This window comes from Alosa sapidissima, chromosome 12 (genome assembly GCF_018492685.1).
Source record: "Alosa sapidissima isolate fAloSap1 chromosome 12, fAloSap1.pri, whole genome shotgun sequence".
Lineage (NCBI taxonomy): Eukaryota > Metazoa > Chordata > Actinopteri > Clupeiformes > Clupeidae > Alosa > Alosa sapidissima.
Genome location: NC_055968.1, coordinates 28,538,721 through 28,548,720, shown reverse-complemented (window position 1 = coordinate 28,548,720; position 10,000 = coordinate 28,538,721). Strand labels below are relative to the sequence as shown.

Genomic DNA, 10,000 nt, shown 5'->3' with positions numbered 1-10,000 from the left:
CCCGAAGTCTTCCTTTGAAACTTTAACTCATTGGAGCGATACTAATGGTTTATGCAATCAGATCCAGTGGCTGTTTCACCCCCCAGGGCGACATGATTGACTTGGAAATTTACGGTATGAAACATGAGCTCAAAATAAAATACGCTCCCTGTTACTACAGTGCGGCTAAAATTATGCTCTGTGCCGTACGCGCACAGCACTAGCGGGCTTATCTGTGAGAGAAATCATGTTTATAGAAAGGGGGGGTCGTGGTGAATGACACACATAAGCTGGTAGGGAGGAAGGGAGGGGAGGAAGAAGGTTCTATGAGGACGCCACGGACGCCTTCCAAATGGCGGGGGGAATTTGAGGGCTGAGGTTAACTCCACAGTGAGGCTGGATAATAATTCAGGCCGGGCTCCTTCTTCTTTCCTGTGTGTGTGTGTGTGTGTGTGTGTGTGTGTGTGTGTGTGTGCGTGTGTGTGCGCGTGAGAGAGAGGGGAGGTGCCTAGTGCTATATTGTGTCTCCGGTGGGCGCAGTGAGTCGGAGCAGGATTTTGGAGACATAAGTCACCCAGGAACGTTCCCCCGGCTGCGGTTCATTTTCACCCCCCCCCCCCCCACACACACACACACACACACACACACACACACACTGTCCCTCTGATGCAGGATGTCTGGAGCGGAGTTTATTTTAGAATTGGAAATGAAGAATGTGTGTCATTTCCCGGTATTCCACTGTATAGTTTATGTACAGCAGCTGGGAAGAAAGAGGACGTTCAGTATGCTTTTGAAAAACACGCAGAATAAGTTCGCAACTCTAATGGTAAGATTACATATTATGCCAGTTGTCTGACTGTGCTTATTAGAATACATGTATAAGAAAGTGATGTGATCTTAATATGATATGAAACAGTTAATCTTACAGTACAAAATGTTAATATACACCAAAATGCTCACTGAACACTGTCAGAAATTGAGAAGAGATCAGTGGCATTGAAAAAACATTCTAAATGTAAGCTGTTTGCACACCGCACTGCTAAAACTGGACTACTCCAAACAGTTTACTCTGACAGAAACCAAAGTGAGTCAGAGAGTCTGAGAAATGCCAATTATTTGGCAAATCCACCAAATGCACTACATTCCACACTGAACCCAGTGCATGTGCACTCTATCAGAGCCCTAAATGAAGTTACTCTATGCTTTGACAACAGCAGCTGAAGAAGGAGCTGCCACCGTGCTCCTCACAGCTGAGCAGAGAGGTCCTCTCCAAAGAGGCTCCTAAAATACCCCCCCCCCACCATTGTCCACTCCAGCTGACCAAGGTGCATAAACCCCTGGCTCCTTAAACGAAGCTGATGTCCTCATAATTGACAGAACTTACAGTACAAAACTAACACACTCCGGTCACACTGCGCCGGCTCATAATTACTCCAGGTGGCGATAAAAAACATCCGCCTCACTAGACCAACCAAGCGCTGCCGACTCCACGAGAGAGAGTGTGTGTGTGTGGGGGGGGTGGCACTGCTGGAGATGTTCAACTGAGATGGTACGGGAGCCATTTGTCTGTGTGAATTTCACGCTGGGGGCCTATGATGCCTTCCTTTCTCCAGGTCGCACTGCACCTCTTTCATCAGGAGCTCATTCACTGGGAGAGAGAGGGCTGAGTGATTTATTCTGAGCTAACAGTGCACCGAAGAGACAGGGCGGGCAGGCGGAGGCCAGGGCGGGGTGGCGGAGCAGGAGGAGGAGGTGGAGGAGCGGGGCCACGGAGGAGGGAGATGTGGGCTGGGGGAGCGATGAGAGTGGTATGGGCTGGCATGGTGCCCTAAAGGGAACTGCTGCCGCTGTTGAAATGAGATGTGTGTGTTGGGGGCAGGAGTGCTGTTGGGGCCCTGCTGGGTGCACCTGGTGTGTATGTATCTGTTTGTGTGTGTGTGTGTGTGTGTGTGTTTCTGTGTGTGTGTGTGTGTATGTGTGTGTGTGTGTGTGTATGTGTGTGTGTCTGTGTGTGTGTGTGTGCAGAAAGTGGGTGAGGGAGACAATGATGACTGAGAGAGAATTCATTACCTTCCTATTTAGCTGACTGGTCAAACGCAAACAGGCCACTCTGGGCAAGAACTGCAGACCCCTATATGTCCCTGGTGCCAAATGATACATTCACAAAACAGTTCTCTCTCTCTCTCTCTTTCTCACTCACAAACGCAAACACACACACACACACTCTTTATACTGTACCAAATACCTTTGTCCATGAATGCAGACTTATTTATGAGTTATTTATACTGTACAAATAGTTCCAATAGTTCCATTCTCATTTCTGTAAAATGCACATACATGTTCACACTAAACTGCATTAAGCCTTTCTGATGCAAGCCAGAGACTATTCCAGGACTTTTCAAGAAATTCAATAACACATTCAGAAATAGATTGAATTGATTTACAAGGAAGTTTAACCCTGATTTACATTTCACTATTTAATTCTACTTGACTCTGTTACAAGAGTTTAGCCTTCCCTTGTTCACAGTAATGATAAAACTCTTTAGGGCACTATTTCAATCTAGATGGGGACATTTATCATTGTGAAATGAACATATCTCCCCCCCCCCCAATTCAATTTTAACAACATTTGCCCTGGCTAAAGTCTGGGCATATGTCTTCAACCACCAGCCAGGTCGCCCTAAGCTACAAAGCACTGTGGGAATCCCTTATGAGACTTAGGGCTTCTCGTCGAGCCCCCTCTTTATGGATTTGCCATTCATCCCTTGAGCCACAATGGCCGTCATCCCAATTAGTCACACCACTAGGAAGATAATATGAGGTGTCACCTGTCTCAGTTTCATCTTTAGCCAATCTGACAAACCAGCAGACGCCATCAATCTTAGTGCCTGCTGAGGGATATGGCAGGGTAGCATAAAAGACAGAATTACGATCCCCAACGCCGTCATGTTGACTAAGGCCAGAGAGAGACCACTGTGTCAACAATATGACAGCGTTATTCTTTTTTTCATGGCGGACTATTGTTGAAGAGAGGGCAGGGTGAAGGGAGACAGCGTTGCTAAGTGTATGAACAAACATGTCTGTTTTGCACAAAGGACAGAAAGTCAAAGACAGGCTTCGGTAATCAAGAATTAGCTGACCTGACAAAGAAACGCTAAATACCTTTCAAGGACCGATCACTTTTTCTTCAAAAAATAAAAAATAAAACATCCTAGCCACTTGGCTAAGCAGATGTCAGTGATTTTTTAATACTATGATTTCTGGTTCTATTCTCTCTCTCTATGTGTGTGTGTGTGTGTGTGTGTGTGTATCTGTACATGAATCTCTCCTTGATACATTGTGCACTAATCTATCACAAACATTCACAGCAAGCCTGACCCCCCAACAACTTCAACACATCAAAAACGCTTTTTATCAGAGTAAAAGAAAAATACAAGACATATTGCCCCCCCCCCCCCCCCCCCCATTCAGAGGAGACGACAGGACTTAGAATACATCCAGCTGCACCCCCTCCCACTGTCGCTGAGCACGCCGGGGCTCAGCTTACATCACCGTCTCCAGCAACCCTCCTCCTGCCTGGGTTCCTAATCACATACACAGCCCCACTGAAATGAGCCTTCTCCTGCATGGACCCAGTGCTGTTGCTCCAGCCTTCCCAGCTCTCACCCCCCCCCCCCCCCCCCCCACACACACACACACACACATACAACACACACACACACACACACCCCTCGCTCCAGCCTGCTCATGCCCTGCTCCAGTCTTTGTGATTAAATCTGTTATTGCTCGGAGCTGCTTGGAAGGATATCTGTCAGACAGTTGGTTCCTCGGGGCCAGTCATGCCTGGCTGTGCGGGCAGGTCCATTGTTATCTGATGCCAGCATATTCGGGAGGATGCTGTCTGTGTGCGTGTGTGTTGTGTGTGTGTGTGTGTGTGTGTGTGTGTGTGTGTGTGTGTGTGTGTGTGTGTGTTTGTGTGTATAACGGGGACCTTGGGCATGGCTGGCATCTACCATTTTTCTGCATCTTTCCATTTTTTCCCTGATATTTTTTTTTTCTCTTTCCATGCCCTCTCATGATGCGCAGACATTCCATTATTGATTAGTGGCAGCCTTCACTTTGTCTCCTGTGGCTGGTTGAGCAAGGTTAAAATTATTTACTGGTAACCTCATCCCCCCATCCCCCCTCTCTCACACACACACACACACACACAATCCCCTGAAATGAGAAAAGTCACATAAACAGACCCTACTGATAACCAGCTCTGTCTCTGTCCCTCTGTCTCAGTGGCGCGTCCATTGATCGGGAGACGGGAGGAGAACTGGATAGCGGGAGTAAAACGACTATCCTCCACAGGCCTCGGACTGGATCAATATTCCCGGCCACCGCAGACGGCCAGCTCCATCTCCATCACACCACATCTCACCTGTGGGGCTCCGACCCTGTCCATGGCTGATCATATTCCATCCATTTCCCCCCACTGACACACACACACACACACACACACACACACACACACACACACACACTACATAAGCCAGCGCAGCGGCAGCGCACATGAAGACAAAAACACAGAGCTCCACTGAGCATGTGCAGAGATCCCCACCCGAGAGAAACCTCCCCGAGCAGCCGAGCCGTTTCCATGGGGACGTCCAGTACCAGGCACCTCTACCTTTTTTACGCGACAGGAAGCAAAAAGCCACATTTGTCCAACAAGCCCTTCTTGCCTGTGTCGGAATGACATCCCTGTACCCCCCCCCCCCCCCCCCACCCCACCCCACCCACTCCCCCCATCTCCCCACGCCTCACCCCAGTGTTGAAACAGGGCCGAGCATCTGTCTTGCCTCTCCATCCAGATGGCGGGAGAGCGTATGGAAATTGCCTCATTAACCTCGCCGCTCTTAAGTGGCTCGCGTGCTAATGGCTCGGTCCGCTAGGGTCGCTTTTATTAGGGCCCATTAATGCTATCAGACAGCCATCATCCTGTGCCCGAGGTGATTGGCTGTGGCAGCACTAGAGCCCCACCATAATTATACAAGACAGCCCCTGCCATTGGTCCCTGCACCTGGCAATATATTCCTAATCCATCACCACTGTATTTGCTGGGGGGGGTTTTTCCGTTTTTTTTTTTTTTTTTGCTTTGAAGGAAAGATATGTGTTCACACAGTTAGTATGGATATACCGGTAGATATGGAGCGCAGGAGCAGGTGGGCGTGGCGCTGCTTGCCATAGGCTCTGGTCCCGGCCACACCCCTAACCAGCGGGCGAACAGCACGAGGGCACAGCAGCACCAGGAGAGAGGGGGAGAGAACAATGTTTAAAAAGGATATCTGTTTTCACACAGGCTCTTCCCCATAGGGGTGGGAAGGCTTAAGGGCCTTTGTGTTCATGAGAGATTGTGTGTGTGCGTGTGTGTGTGTGTGTGTGTGTGTGTGTGTGTGTGTGTGAGAGAGAGAGAGTGTGTATGTGGGAGAGAGAGAATTAAGGAGAATATCAACCTCTGTGTGTGTGTGCACATGCACAAGAGAGAGATAGTGGGAGTGAGAGAGTGAGAAAGCATGAGACAGAAAGTGTGTAAGTGTGTGTGAAAGAGAGAGAGTGTGTGTGTGTGTGTATGCGTGTTATCTGTGGTGCGGTATGATGCTTGCACCTGGAGCAAGGAGGAGCATGTACGGGTCAGAGGTCGATCCAGACAGAGGCCCCGACTACACATGGCTCTGCTCTCTGGGCCGAGCGGTCCAGACGACCCCTGCTGTGCCGTCTCACAACACGCACTCGTCTTTTCTTCTCACTCGCCCCCTTTAACCCCCCCAGCCTCCCGCTTTTCTTGGAGGCTCCCAGTAAATCCATAATTCTCAAATGACCGGTGGCTCAATTATCCACCCCTTGACAACACACCCACACACATTCATACACACAATCCACCCCCCCCCCCAAAAAAAAAATTCCCATCCCCTTTTCTTGTGACAGATAAAGATTCCCTAAAAACAATTAACCTCTTTCTGGCTGTGGTCTTTTCCCAGGCAGAAGCAGGGAGGAGAGGGGGGCGAGAGAAGGCCCCATCTCCAGACCGTGACGCCTTCTTCTGACACACAAATCATGTTACATAAACCAGGCCGCCTCATGAGGGGCTTCTTTTCTCCCCCTCTTTTAACATTTCATTGGCCCATGCAAATATATCAGTGAGACATTATATTTAACTATGGGACACACACGCATATCTCGAAAAGGACTTGCTTGGGATTAAAAAGCATATTGTATGTTTGGTGAAGTCATTAAAACTTTAGTAAATTATGCCTGCCCTGACGATATTTCAGTGTCAGGACAAGATAAGAGTAGGCATATTGGGAAAGCACCGAATTAACACTTTTTAACTACAGGTAAGGGCTAATTAAGAAGAGATCCCAGGGATTTAAAAGAGAAAATAATCAGCCCCTGAGCTTTGAACGAAGAGCATACCTTAACCTTTTATCACACGCCATCCTCCATCCCCTCCCCCCTCTTTCTCAGGTCTCAGTCTATATGCCTTGGCCCCATGCCTGCATAAGTCTTTAATAAATGCTTCTCCTCACATGGAGAGCCTCCTATTCATGGCCAGGTAGAATGCTCCTCATTGCAGGAGAGAGAAAAACAGCTTGTTGCTTCCATTGAGCCCTTTATTACACCCTTTCAAAGGACGAGGGTGGGGTGGGGATGGAGAGGGGGGGGGGATGAGAAAGAAAAACGAAAGAAAAGAAAGATCTCTCCTCCTCTTAATGCCACTAAGGCTAGCCACCTCTTCTTTCTCTTTCTTTCTTTGTCTCTCTCTCTCTCCTCCGAGTGAAAAATAAAATTGTTAAAAAACTCAGAATGGTCTGAGAAGACTAGGCGTGGGTCATTTTTGTTTCCAAGAAGCCAATCACGGCCGTATCAACACCAACCTTGAGGGAATCATAATCTCTCAACAAAAAACCGCACCATACAAAAACAGACCCTAATTACACAAACATTTAAGGGATGGCATAAACAAGCTTCACAACTAGCTAACAATAGCTAGTTACACAATTACAAAAAAACAAAACAAATTTCCACATAAACGCTACATGTTCACAAAGCTCACCGGTCTCCATGGCACTGCATGTATATATATATATTGTCACAGCTATAATGTCAGTGGCAAATAAAATACTTTTGCCATGACAAAGGCCAGATTTGTGCCACACACAGGCTCATTTTGGACTGGGACTGGCACAATTACGCAGAAGCTGTTTTTGTCCCTTTTCATGGGAGTCAGAAGCCGCCCCAGCAAGCAAACACTTCCCAACCACAGCCGAGCATTAACACACAAACCTCAGCACCAGGACAGAAAGCACAACACACAACCACCTCATTAAAACAATATAAGGTAGAAAAAAGGCTGGAATATGAATTGTGTGTGTGTGTGTGTGTGTGTGTGTGTGTGTGTGTGTGTGTGTGTGTGTTTTATTTTTTAAATGGATCTTGTTGGTTATGATGAGAGACGGAGCCAGGGAGTTATAATGATTGTGACTGCTCGTGATGGATCACGAGAGGCGAAGTCTCTCTTTTGGATTTGGAGCCTGCTCGCCATGGCAGAGAGATGAAAAGAACCTTTCCTTGATATATTCAGCACGAGAACTAAACAAAACATGAAATAGTCAAGTGTGCGGATAGCAGAAAAAAATGCGAGAAACATCACAGCTAGATGCAGTGAGGTGAGATCCACCTCTCCCAAAATATAAAGAATTTCCAAGAAGAAGGACTCAGACACCATGTGCAGTTAAATGTTTAAACAGATCAGAAACACATCATGTACCTACACACACACACACACACACACACACAGGCCTTCACTCAGCTTTCTTTCCAGCCTCTGTTTTCAATACAGCTTACTGTAAACCGTTAAATAAGGAAATACATTTTTTTTTTAAATCTTATGAATTACATATACTGCCACTCAAAAATGTTGTGTGTGCTTGCCAAATACACCCCTTCACACACACATGCAGTCTTGTCATTCATATTTTCCCCTCCTCTCGTATATGTGTTCAGATGTGTGTGTGTGTGTGTGTGTGTGTGTGTGAGAGAGAGTCCAGCCCAGCAGCTTTCGTGGACGAAGCGGGCAGAGCTGGCCCCAGCAAACACTGCGTGCTGCCTGCTTGATTGTTGGGGGGGGGGGGGCAGGAGGAGGAAGAAAGAGAGAGAGAGAGAGAGAGAGAGAGAGAGAGGGAGGAAGACAAAATGAGAGAACGACAGACAAAGAGAGAGAACGCATAGAGGAAAGAGACAGAAATGTGGGGTAGTGAGTGTAACACACTGAAGAAGAGAGAGAGAAACAGATAGGGGTGAAATAAACGACTGGTGGCGGTCCAGACGAGCTGGAACTCTGTTGATCATTATGTCTCGCCTTCAGGTGTCTCAGGCAGGGGCGGGCGTCTCAGCGAGGAGGGGTAGAGAGCAGCGCAGCCAGACAAAGAAGCAGCATACCAGCAGAACAGAAAAAAAAACTGGAACACTATAAAAATTTGATTAGGCGATTCACCACTTAAGTGACTTTCTGTGTTCTGTCTCTCTCTCTCTCTTTCCTTCTCTCTCCCTCTCCCCCTGTCTCACCCCCCCTTCTCTTTTCCCTTTAGAACACAGCTCCAGAGAGCCAGACAGACTGACTTTATAGGTCTTAATTAAAAACATCTGAAGCCTTTCAGACATCAAACAGCTGGCCGGTTGGATTTGATTGCATTGAATTTAAGAAAATTTGTGGCCATTTTTTTTTCTCAGCCATTGTCACCCATCTCTCCTTCCTGTGTCTGGCAGTCAATGTATACGGTAGGTCTTCCCCAATAGCATGACCTCAAACAAAGTGAATTTGAGGTAACTGAAATACACAAGACCTCCTATGGCCAGCCATTTAAGGCCATATGCAGACACTTCACCACTGAACATGTGAACCACATCAAACACTCCCCAGTGCCTGAACACTCAATCCGTTCAGTGCTACAAAATCACCACACCAACTTGCTTGTTGATATATTAAAAAAAATAAAGTACTAAGTCATTCTCAACTAAGTCAACTTGCTTGTCACATTTAGCAGTTACGCATTCAAAATAAATGCTATAACATAGATAAAGAACCTTAATTGTAGAACAAATTGGGTTATTTGAGCGTGACAAAAGATTCTATGGTTTTTAACAGTGTTTTATGAAGAAGGACTTATGGGAGGGAGGGAGCCAGACTGACAGAAAAACAGAGCTAGAAAGAACATTCCAACCCCAATGTCAACAGCTCTACAGTCGGAGATGACAAAAGGACAGGTTGCCTACAGTAGCCTATATGTGAACTTCAACATTAACTACCATGCCAAGACACTAGTCTGATATTCACATTAGCTTACTCGACTGATTGCCCATGCACAGGCCTGTCGACCAGAAGAAGAAAAGCAGGGTCACCTGTTTTACCGGCCGGTATGTAGACTATAGCATGCTATTTACATTATCATAAAACTACAAGTTCAAAAGAAATGTAACAGACTATGACAAATAAAAAATCACATAAGATGGAAAGAGAATCTTTCGATTCAGTGTTTACAAACTGATTATGTTGAATAAGATATTTAGATATCGCAAAATATAATATTTAAAACTACACCGTCTAATTGGTTTCCATTTTGTGGTGACGCACCATAGCATCATATAATTTAAAGATTGTATCAGTCGAAAGTAGGCTATATTTTCTGGAGAGTAGAAATATGCTCACTTACTATTCAGTTTGTAATTGCATCAGAGAAGTAGGTTGCGTCGTGTCAGAAAGTCCGTGGACACCCGCCAAAGACTGCTGAAACGCAAGGCGCTTCATTAAAAGTTGCGTGGATATGTAGAAGCCTACTTGGGCGGCAGTCGCAGTCCTGTTGCCGTAGTTTCTAACACCAGCGCAGTCTGCAGAAGGAAAGCTGCGGGAAACGATGTGAAGGGGGCTGTCATGTGAGTGCAAGGGTGGGCGTACGAATGGATCCACTTGCAGGACGAC

The 10,000-nt window shown here is 46.7% G+C and overlaps 1 long non-coding RNA gene across 1 annotated transcript in view; it reads right to left on the bottom strand.

The window, feature by feature from the left end:
* Positions 1-10,000, bottom strand: part of LOC121677828 — a 23,669-nt gene that overhangs the window by 13,635 nt on the left and 34 nt on the right. The window contains exon 1 of the long non-coding RNA XR_006021096.1: positions 9,735-10,000. This exon is cut by the window's right edge and continues 34 nt beyond it. This is a non-coding gene — a long non-coding RNA (uncharacterized LOC121677828). The remainder of the gene's footprint in view (positions 1-9,734) is intronic.